Raw genomic sequence first — 10,130 nt, 5'->3', positions numbered from 1 at the left:
AGATGGAAATATGAAAGATTTTCCTGATTTGAAGGCCCAATACGAATTAAACACAAGAGATTTATTTGCATACTTAATCATCAAAGGTTACTTATCTACACAAGATGTTAAATCTAGATTATAAAGCAAGGCCCTGTTGAACATTGAGGTGTTGATTAAAAAACTAAAAACTTACCTACATACCAGGGGCCTGATCTCTATAATCTATAGGGAAATTTTACAGTACACAGAAATTCCAAGATGCTTGGGAATCTGATTTAAAGTGCACATTTTCCACAGAGGAATGGGACCTCGCTTTTCAACAAATTAGAGGAGTAACAAAAAATACTAACTTGAAAGAAATTGCAGTTAAAGTGCTCTACAGGTGGTATTATACTCCATCAAAAATTAAGGAGTTCTTCCCATAAAACTCGGATCAATGCTGGAGAGACTGTGGCTTCACAGGCAGTTTTCTTCATATTTGGTGGCAATGTCCTGTGATACATAAAGTATGGCAAAAATTATTTAAATATACAGAACAATTATTAGAAATTGAAATTCCCTTTAAACCTGAAATAGGCCTCCTAAATATATTCCCAAGTATGATTCCTTATAATTACAGGAAATTAATCAGCATAATTTGTTTATCATACAAACAGATTATTGCCACTTATTGGTAAACAGATAGGTATCCTTCAGTGCTTACGATCGTTACTAAAATACGGGAAATAAGGCAAAACGAATTAATATTCTACCAAGCTAATAATTCTATTACAGCATTCGAAAAAGTGTGAAAGAACTTCTTTGAAAAAAAAAACGATTGACAGTGTCAGTGTTACAGATGCACTGTATTTATCTTTTTATTGAATAAATTATCAATAACCTGTTTATTTAGGTCTGTATTTGTGCCAACGCCTTATACTGGCTCTTTGTCTACTTCAAAATGGTTTGAATATTTAAATATTTATTTGATGTTAGTAATACCAGTTAACGTACATGTTAAAATACTGTTATATCTATTGGATTCTTATGGAATTTATATAACATTGAAAATTTTTGGTGCTTCTCCCCCCCCTTTTTTTGTTTTTGTTTTCTCGTCTTCTCTACCTCTCCATATCCTCTTATTATTTTTCACTTTGCTCTCTTATTTTTATTCTCTTTGACTAAATAGTATTCGTATTCTTTGATATTTTTCATGGATTTAATATTGTATTTTACTTTTTCTTTCTGTACCTATATAAAAAAAATGTTTTCTGAAAATCTCAATAAAAACGTATTGCATTGACTTGTGGGACTTTTTTTTTTATCATCTTGAAGCCATCACCCCCTGTTCAGTGAATAGGCCCCCAGTGATAAGCGGTAAGTTTAGGGTTTTTTTCGACACTTTAATCACAGCTTCACTCCTGTAATGAGGGGGGTTTTAAGATGAATTTTGTGGGTGATAGATTAGGTGAATAAAGTGAATTAAGTAAACATACCAGAACTTTTTTGTTACACTTGTGTTCTGTTTTAGGATCCTTATAAACCCTTCCCATTCGGTCAGGGTAATTACCCATTTGCAATAGCCAAAACAATAGGCCTGCATTTCAATGTTATAAAAAGAGTTTAATGATTAAGAGGGTGTTCTCACACCTCCTGGAGTCCTGGACACACACAAACATACTCACTTAAAACACATTCCTACACAACCATGAAGCAGCCTTGATTCAAAATGCTCTTTTGTCTACCTCAAGAGCAATTAAAATAAACATTTGAATTTGTCACTCATACCTCCCACCAAGTGTCTAGTTAATAGGTAATTAATTAAAAAAATCTCTTTTACGTTCACATTTAACTGTAATTACCACAGGCATCAATTGGCAATGCTGCCATGTTTTATTTACAAAAAAATAAATGCTGAAATCCTAATCCAAGCTTATTTGTTTTTGTTTATGATTTTTTGCATTTCTTTGCTTTTAGTTGTAGTATTTCCACTTATAATAACATATTTACTGTTCACTGAAGAACGTACATAACTTAAACGGGCATGGAGGAATTGAGCAATATAAAAAAATATTTTTTTTTATACGACTTTTTTTGTAAAGTATGTTTACAGAATACTTAGTTTATTATGATAATGATGATGTATCCATTTGGATATCCATTTTGATATTCAGCTTATTTGGTAAGTTTTCATTTATTTGAGGAGACTGACAATTATTGTACTATTTTATTGACTCTTTTACACTGTTCAAGTAAAACACCAATCAATCTGCTACAGGAAGTGTACTCAACTTCTGCAGCCTGGATCAGAAAGTCATGCTCCGCATAGGCAGCCAGAGCCCAGTTATGGAGACTGTACAGCAGAGAGGCAAGAGTCAACAACAGGCTGGTCAGAGTGAGATGGACCTGGAGGTGGAACAACCTTCAGATGTAGACAGAGGCTGGATCACAAACAGACCGGGTCAAAATCTGTTGAATCAAGCAAACAGGGTAGCCAAAACAGTAAGAAACGCAAGTTTGTGAGGGTAAACAGGGAAAGCATCGAGAAGCAAATTAATTACTATGTCCCAAAGTATCCTGGCCAGGTGGACAGCACTAGGGGTAAAGGTTGGTATTTTATTATCCTACATATAAACTTTTATTGAGTACCAATAGTATACTGTATATTATGGAAGCTTGTGGATGTGTACATATTATGTATACCAGCACCTAATAACAGCATTGTCTCCCAGTATGGTACACATTAAAGATAAATTAATTAAGTCTCTGAAAATTCAATCACTTGAATCTATAATCGCCTATCTTACACTTACAGATTGGAAACAAACCGGCATTACTATCATTGATGACTTGTTAACAGATGGGAACATTATACCCTTCCCTATATTGAATCAATACTACAATTTTTCTAATTCTAATATTTTTAAATACTTTAGGATAAAAAAATTGTTTAAAAAACCAATTGGACTCCTTTGGGGGATAACTGAAAGAAGAGATCTCTAAAATATTTCATAAACCTGATATCAAAAAGACATAGGCCAATTGTGTCAAGTGTATAGTCTTAAAAGATCTTCCATCTTCAACAAACTCTAGTATTGTGAAGTGGGAAAAAGACCTAAACTTCTCGATATCACAAAAAGAATGGTATGCTTCATTTATTAAACTTATAAAGTGGGTTCATGATTTATCTTTAATAGAAGCACGTTACAAGGTCATAAATAGATGGTCTTACGTTCCTGCTACGCTAGCCCGGATGTTCCCACATGCAAATAATATTTGTTGGCGTTGTGAGGAATCCTATGGTTCATATCTCCACATTTGGTGGAGCTGTAAAAAACTTGTCAACTTCTGGAATAGAGTATTAGATTTCTTGAAGAGTGTAGCTAATATTACTATAGCTAAAACCCCTGCATCAGCTCTTCTGCATTTAACCTGGCCTACTATGCCCCAACCAAAAATGGCGTTTGCATGCCATAGCTGCTTAGCTGTAAAAAAACAAACTGGAGATTTCGAGTGGTATAAATTTGAAAATCAATTAGCGTATCAACTCAGAATGGAATTGGGGGTTAACAGAAATAACTCCTTAGCACCAAAAAAACATAAGATTTGGGAGGATTGTCTGGCTATGATACCAAATTGATCGATATATGTGTTGTTTTTTTTTCCTCTCTCCTCCTCCTCTCCAATATGGTCCTGGTCTGGCTATAGGCTGTAGTGACCTTCCTCCTATAAGGGTTTATGACCACCAAGCAGGGTAAATGTAGGGATTTTGTACTGTTTTCCATCGGCTCATCATCAATGTTAATTGTTTTGTTATTACACTAGTATAATGGTATGTCGCTTAGTGGAGCGATGTTTCATTGCTCCCAAGATTAAGATCTTATTTTAACCCCTTAAGCACAATGGGCGGTCCCTAAACCCATTGAAAACAATGCATTTTGTCATTAAGGGGTTAATCATTGTATATTTTGGAAGATGTTCCTTATTATACTTGTGTATGTCAGAATTCTATATTTGTAAATTTACGTATATATTGTGACAGTGTAAACCCCAGGGAGATGCTTAGTGTGGCATTTGGGTACAGGTGCTATCCAGATCGTAAATATGGGTCCCTGGGGTGGAGCAATTGGAGAGCAGGGTGGGCTAAAGCTCCATTTCCCCATTTTGTGGAAATTCCATGCCGGGTTTTACAGGAGGCAAGAAGTCCACAGGATCCGGTCCGGGATTCCTATGGGGCCGGCATCAGGCACAGGTGCTGGACATTAAAAACCACTGGAGCCTGATACTCAGGGAGACTGTTGGGGGAAGAGGAGGTTCCCTGTGCTCCCAGGGCAAGGAGAGGCCCTGAAGAAGACAATCCCTGAGCTAAGTGAGGCAATACCTGCCTGGACATTTTGTGTGTTGTCTGGGGGAGGTTTTCCAGAGCCTGGCGTAGCTGGGTCTGGCTGGGAGGTTGAGGTAGTGGGTGATTAGGCTGGTCAGTCTAGACCAGCATAGTTAAGTTAGAGAGGGCTCCAATTGGGAGCTAGGTTTTATTTTTATGATTTGGTTTTTGGGGTTTCAGCAATTAAGAATAAAGTGCTGTTTTGTTCAAAGCTGCTGTTCCTGACTCTGATTGCCCTAGAGGACTGTGCTTAAGACCCCTAACTGTGATGTTTATGGCCCTTGTGCTACAGGGTTTGTCACAATATGTTTATCATATTTATGTGATTCATCCTTTTTTTTCAAAAAAATTTGTTGTATGAAATCTAATAAATACCAATTGAAAAAAAATAACAGCATTGTCTATATTTGCCTTTTTCGTTTTATGTTTCGTATTGTAATTTATGTGTTTTTTAGTTTATTCATTTGTCACTTTAATATTTTAATAAAATCTATTTTATATATTATCTATTTTATTGTATATTTCTAAGCCTTTTCTATCTTTTCTTTATATACTTTGATTTAATTCATTGTGAAAGACTAGCAGGTTATTTGCTTTATTTGTTACAGTTGGAGAGCCTTTGTAAACTTGGAAAAGAAAAAATGTCGGTGCGCTAAGCTAGTCACAGGCTCAAATAATACAAATGTGTAATACGAGGCCTACCAAACAGGTGTAAGCATGCAGCAAGAAACAGTGTATTGGCTGTACAATGTATACAAAAAAACAAAAACTGTCTGCGCTTCTTACCCTAATAAAGTTGGCAACAAATATATAAACATAATATAAATGAGAGGTTTTGGTTATATGAATTGGCCAAAGCATAATTAAGCTCACCCGCCACGTCAAGGCACACTCTCAATAGGGTGAGAACCTACTCTCACCTCCTACATAGTGGACACACAAAGCAGTTTATACTGCTACCAAAACCTTATTAATGTGTTGGGGGAGGTGCAATTAAACCTCCTCCCCATTAACCCCTGGACAGCAAGCTGCAACCAGACTGATGAGGAGCCAACAACCTCAAATATGTGCAAACAGGGAAAAGAAAAAATGTCGGTGCGCTAAGCTAGTCACAGGCTCAAATAATACAAATGTGTAATGCGAGGCCTACCAAACAGGTGAAAGCATGCAGCAAGAAACAGTGTATTGGCTGTACAATGTATACAAAAAACAAAAACTGTCCAACTTTATTAGGGTAAGAAGCGCAGACAGTTTTTGTCCTTTGTAAACTTGTTTAACCATTTGAGGTTTGTATAAACACTATTTTTCATCTGGTGGTGGTGTATGTACGTTAGCACTGTGTATATTTAGTGATTCTTTTCACATGGAACTAAGCCAAAGCAACAGAGGAACAGGCCGAGTCAGGAACCAAAAAGAGCGCTCAAAGAATTAGCTTAATAAACTTACCAAGAGACACCAACAAACAGCTAAGAGGAAGTGTAGGACCATAGTTCAAATATAGGTATCTGCCAGGAAACGGGTCAATCTGAGGTCAAAAGGTCCCATTAAGAACTGGTGATTTTATTCACGTGTGTGCATATGCATCGCTACGCTAGGAAGGCCTGGAATCGGGCCCACTTGTGTACTGGAGGATATGGGAGCGGATCATTGCGGTTGTGACCACAACGGAAGTAAGTCCTGAGAGCAATGACACACTTTTCACCTCTATCTCTCTGTCATGGTATGGTATGGTATGGAAGCAAAATAAAATAAAATTCCTGTCCAGCTGCAAATGTTAGTATTGTGGCTAATAGTCATATCCCTCACAATATGTTAAATTGCTATTATATTGTTACTGGTAGATTATCCAGTCCTAAAAACACATATTCACCAAAATGTCAATGCAGAGAATTAATCCAGTCATCAAGTAAATGTTCCCTAAAGTTCCCTAAACCCTTGGCAATTCGATGGCTCTCTGTGATAGTTACACACAAACAAATGGGGGGGGGGGGTTTGCAATCGCCTTGTCATCTCTTCCGTTATTTGCATCCTAAATAAATTTCAGACATGACTCATGCTAATATTCATTGTTTGTCATGATAAGATATGTTCATTTTCTCGGCAAGCACTTCATAGCAAAGCATGCTTTAGTAATTAAGGAGAAAAACAGTAAATGTCATCACTTCAAAAGATAAACATTGTAACAATACCGTGTGGTTTACACATTTTGGACAAAGGTTGCCAAATTAAAAAATAAATTTCAAAGCAAATACTTCAGTCATCATCTTGATTTATATTGTGGGGAAAGGAGGAATTTGGCATAGTTGTTTAGACAATGCATTAGACCCCAACTTTTTTGGCCTGCACCTGCACTATCGTAGTGCTGAGTACTTATGTGCAAAATACAATATCTGTTGTGTCTATAATCTGAACATTGAGTGTTATAGCTAGCACTGGTGTGTTCCAAGTTTCAAACATCAAACAAAGCAAAATGGTGTATGCGCACCCACAGATAGTAAATAAACAGTGAAGCAAACAAAATACAAATAGTAGAAGTTTTAAAAATCCAATAAATAAATACCCCTCTTGAGTGGATAGATATATATCAAGGTCCCAAGGGGCTCATAAAAAAAGAAAACAAAAGGCACAAATAGTGTAGTAGGTATTATTAAATGTATAGATACAATTAGTAAAAATACAGACCCTTACAGAAAAGGGGACATCAGCATGCCCATATGTAGAAACACTCTCAGTCTTCAATTGGATATATACTCACTGGCCACTTTATTAGGTACACCTTGCTAGAATGGGGTAGGACCCCTTTTTGCCTCAGAACTGCCTTTATTCTTCATGGCATACTTTGTACAAGGTGCTGGAAACATTCCTCAGAGATTTTGGTCCGATGATGGCATCACGCACTAGCTGCAGATTTGTGGGCTGCACATCCATGATGCAAATCTACCACATCCCAAAGGTGCCCTATTGGATTGAGATCTGGTGACTGTGGAGGTCATTGGAGCCTAGAGATAGTAGTGCGTGAAAATCAGCAGTTTCTGAAATACTCAGACCAGCCTATCTGGCACCAACAACCATGCCACGTTTAAAGTCACTTAAATCCTCTTTCTTCCCCATTCTGATGCTCAGTTTGAACTCAGCAAGTTGTCTTGACAACATCTCCATGCCTAAATGCATATAGTTGCTGCCATGTAATTTGCTATTTGTGTTAACATGCAATTGTACCTAATAAAGTGGCCAGTGAGTGTATAATCTCTTACCACTGGACACTATAACAGATTTCATACAAAGACTTCCAATACGAAGCGAGAAGTGAAATGCGCAGTTGATTCTGATCATATAAAAGGTTAAGAAATGTGTTTTTAATATTAAAGTTATTTTCATATACCCACCTTCCTTTTTTGAGCTTTATATATAATATATATATATATATATATATATATATATATATATAATATTAAAGTAATTTTCGTATACCCACCTTCCTTTTTTGAGCTTTTGGTCGACACTCTAAAGGCTACTCTATAAATTAACAGAAATAGGCTTAGGGGCAAATGTCATATGGATCAGAAATTGGCTAAAAGATAGAATGCAGAGGGTTGTTATGAATGGATGTTTCTCAGCCTGTACGCAGGTATTAAGTGGAGTGACTCAGGGGTCTGTCCTCGGTCCTCTTCTTTTTAATTTATTTATAAATGATCTCCCAAGCTGCATTGAGAGCCATGTCACAGTTTTTGCTGATGACACAAAATTAGGCCTGGTAATTCAGACTAATCTTGATGGTTCTTCTTTGCAGGAAGATTTAAACAGAGTTGGGGACTGGGCGTGCAAGTGGCAGATGAGGTTCAATATAGAGAAATGCAAAGTTATGCATTATGGTAAAAAATAATAAAAATGTAACCTATTCTTTAAATGGAATATCCTTGGGGGAAACTACCAAGGAGAAGGATTTAGGAATAACGGTTGACAACAGACTTGACAACAGTGCCCAATGCCAGCAAGCAGCTGCGAGGGCCAATAAGGATTTGGCATGCATAAAAAGAGGTATTGATTCAAAGGAGGAGGATATTATCTTGCCTCTTTACAGGTCATTGGTAAGACCTCACCTTGAATATGCGGTACGATTCTGGGCACCGGTCCTTAAAAAGGACATTATGGAATTAGAAAAAGTGCAAAGGAGGGCTACAAAATTAATAAGCAGATTGGGAGATACTAGTTATGAAGAGAGACTAAAAAAGTTAAAATTATACACGCTAGAAAAACGGCGTCTCAGAGGGGATATGATAACATTATATAAATAAATGCAGGGCCAATATAAAGAGCTCTTCAGTGACCTGTTCATTAACAGAAATATACAAAGAACAAGAGGTCACCCTCCGAGACTGGAAGAGCGCAGGTTTCATAGACGACAAAGGAAGAGATTCTTCACAGTGAGGACAAGTAAGGTATGGAATTCACTTCCAAGGGAGGTAATGTTATCCAATACATTAGATACCTTCAAAAGGGGCCTCCATATTTTCTTAGAAAGGCATGACATACAGGGATGTAAATGGAATAACATAAATATTTTAGAGCTTCTTGATCCAAGGAGAAATCCCATTGCCTCTTGGAGTCAAGAAGGAATTTCCCCCCTGATCGCAGAATTCAAAGTAGCTTCAACCTTATGAACTATGTAACTATGTATTGGAAGTCTTTGTATGACACACCTTGTCAGGTGGGAAGAGATTACCGTATTTGCTCGATTATAAGACAAGGTTTTTTCCAGAGCAAATGCTCTGAAAAATACCCCTCGTCTTATAATCAGGGTCGTCTTCTAATCAGACCTCAAATAGGTCTGATTATGAGATTAAGATCCAGATCCCCCGCAGCGATGCAGGGGACCTGGATCCTCCTGTGTTACCCCCCCCCCCCAACTTACCGGTGCTTCTGAGTCCCCGGTGCTTAGTCCGGGCTGCGTGTAGAGCTCTACGCGATATAATCGCGTAGAGCTCTACACGCTTCCCGGACTAAGCACTGGGGACCCAGATGCAGGGGACCTGGATCCTCCTGTCTTAACCCCCGACCCAACTTACAGGTCCTTCTGAGTCCCCGGTGCTTAGTCCGGGCTGCGTGTAGAGCTTTACGCGATATAATCGCGTAGAGCTCTACACGATACAATCGCGTAGAGCTCTACACGCTGCCCGGACTAAGCACTGGGGACTCAGAAGCACCGGTAAGCTGGAGGGGGGGGGCATAACACAGCAGGATGCAGGGGACCTCCAACTTACCGGTGCTTCTGAGTCCCCGGTGCTTAGTCCGGGCAGCGTGTAGAGCTCTACGCGATTCGCGTGGAGCTCTACATGCTGCCCGGACTAAGCATCGGGGGCTGAGATGCAGGGGACCTGGATCCTCCTGTGTTATGCGCCCCCCAAACTCAGAAGCACCGGTAAGTTTGGAGGAGGGAGAGGGAGTGTTAAATGGGGGGTGTAAGGCATTTCTGGAGGCAGAGTGCTCTGTGAAATGCCTTTTAACCCCTTTAATGCCACTCTGCCTCCTGAAAGGCCTTTTACCTCCCTATATGCCACTCTGCCCCATAATATGCCTTTTAACCCCCTAAATGCCAGTGGCATATAGGGGTATAAGGCATTTCTGGAGGCAGAGTGGCACATAGGGGGTCAAAAGGCATATCATGGGGCACAGTGGCATGTAGAGGGTTAAAAGGCGTATCATGGGGCACAGTGGCATTTAGAGGGTTAAAAGGCATATCATGGGGCACAGTGGCATATATGGGGTATAAGGCATTTCTGGGGCA

This window comes from Spea bombifrons, chromosome 3, assembly GCF_027358695.1.
Source record: "Spea bombifrons isolate aSpeBom1 chromosome 3, aSpeBom1.2.pri, whole genome shotgun sequence".
Lineage (NCBI taxonomy): Eukaryota > Metazoa > Chordata > Amphibia > Anura > Pelobatidae > Spea > Spea bombifrons.
This window is presented reverse-complemented; position numbering follows the sequence as displayed.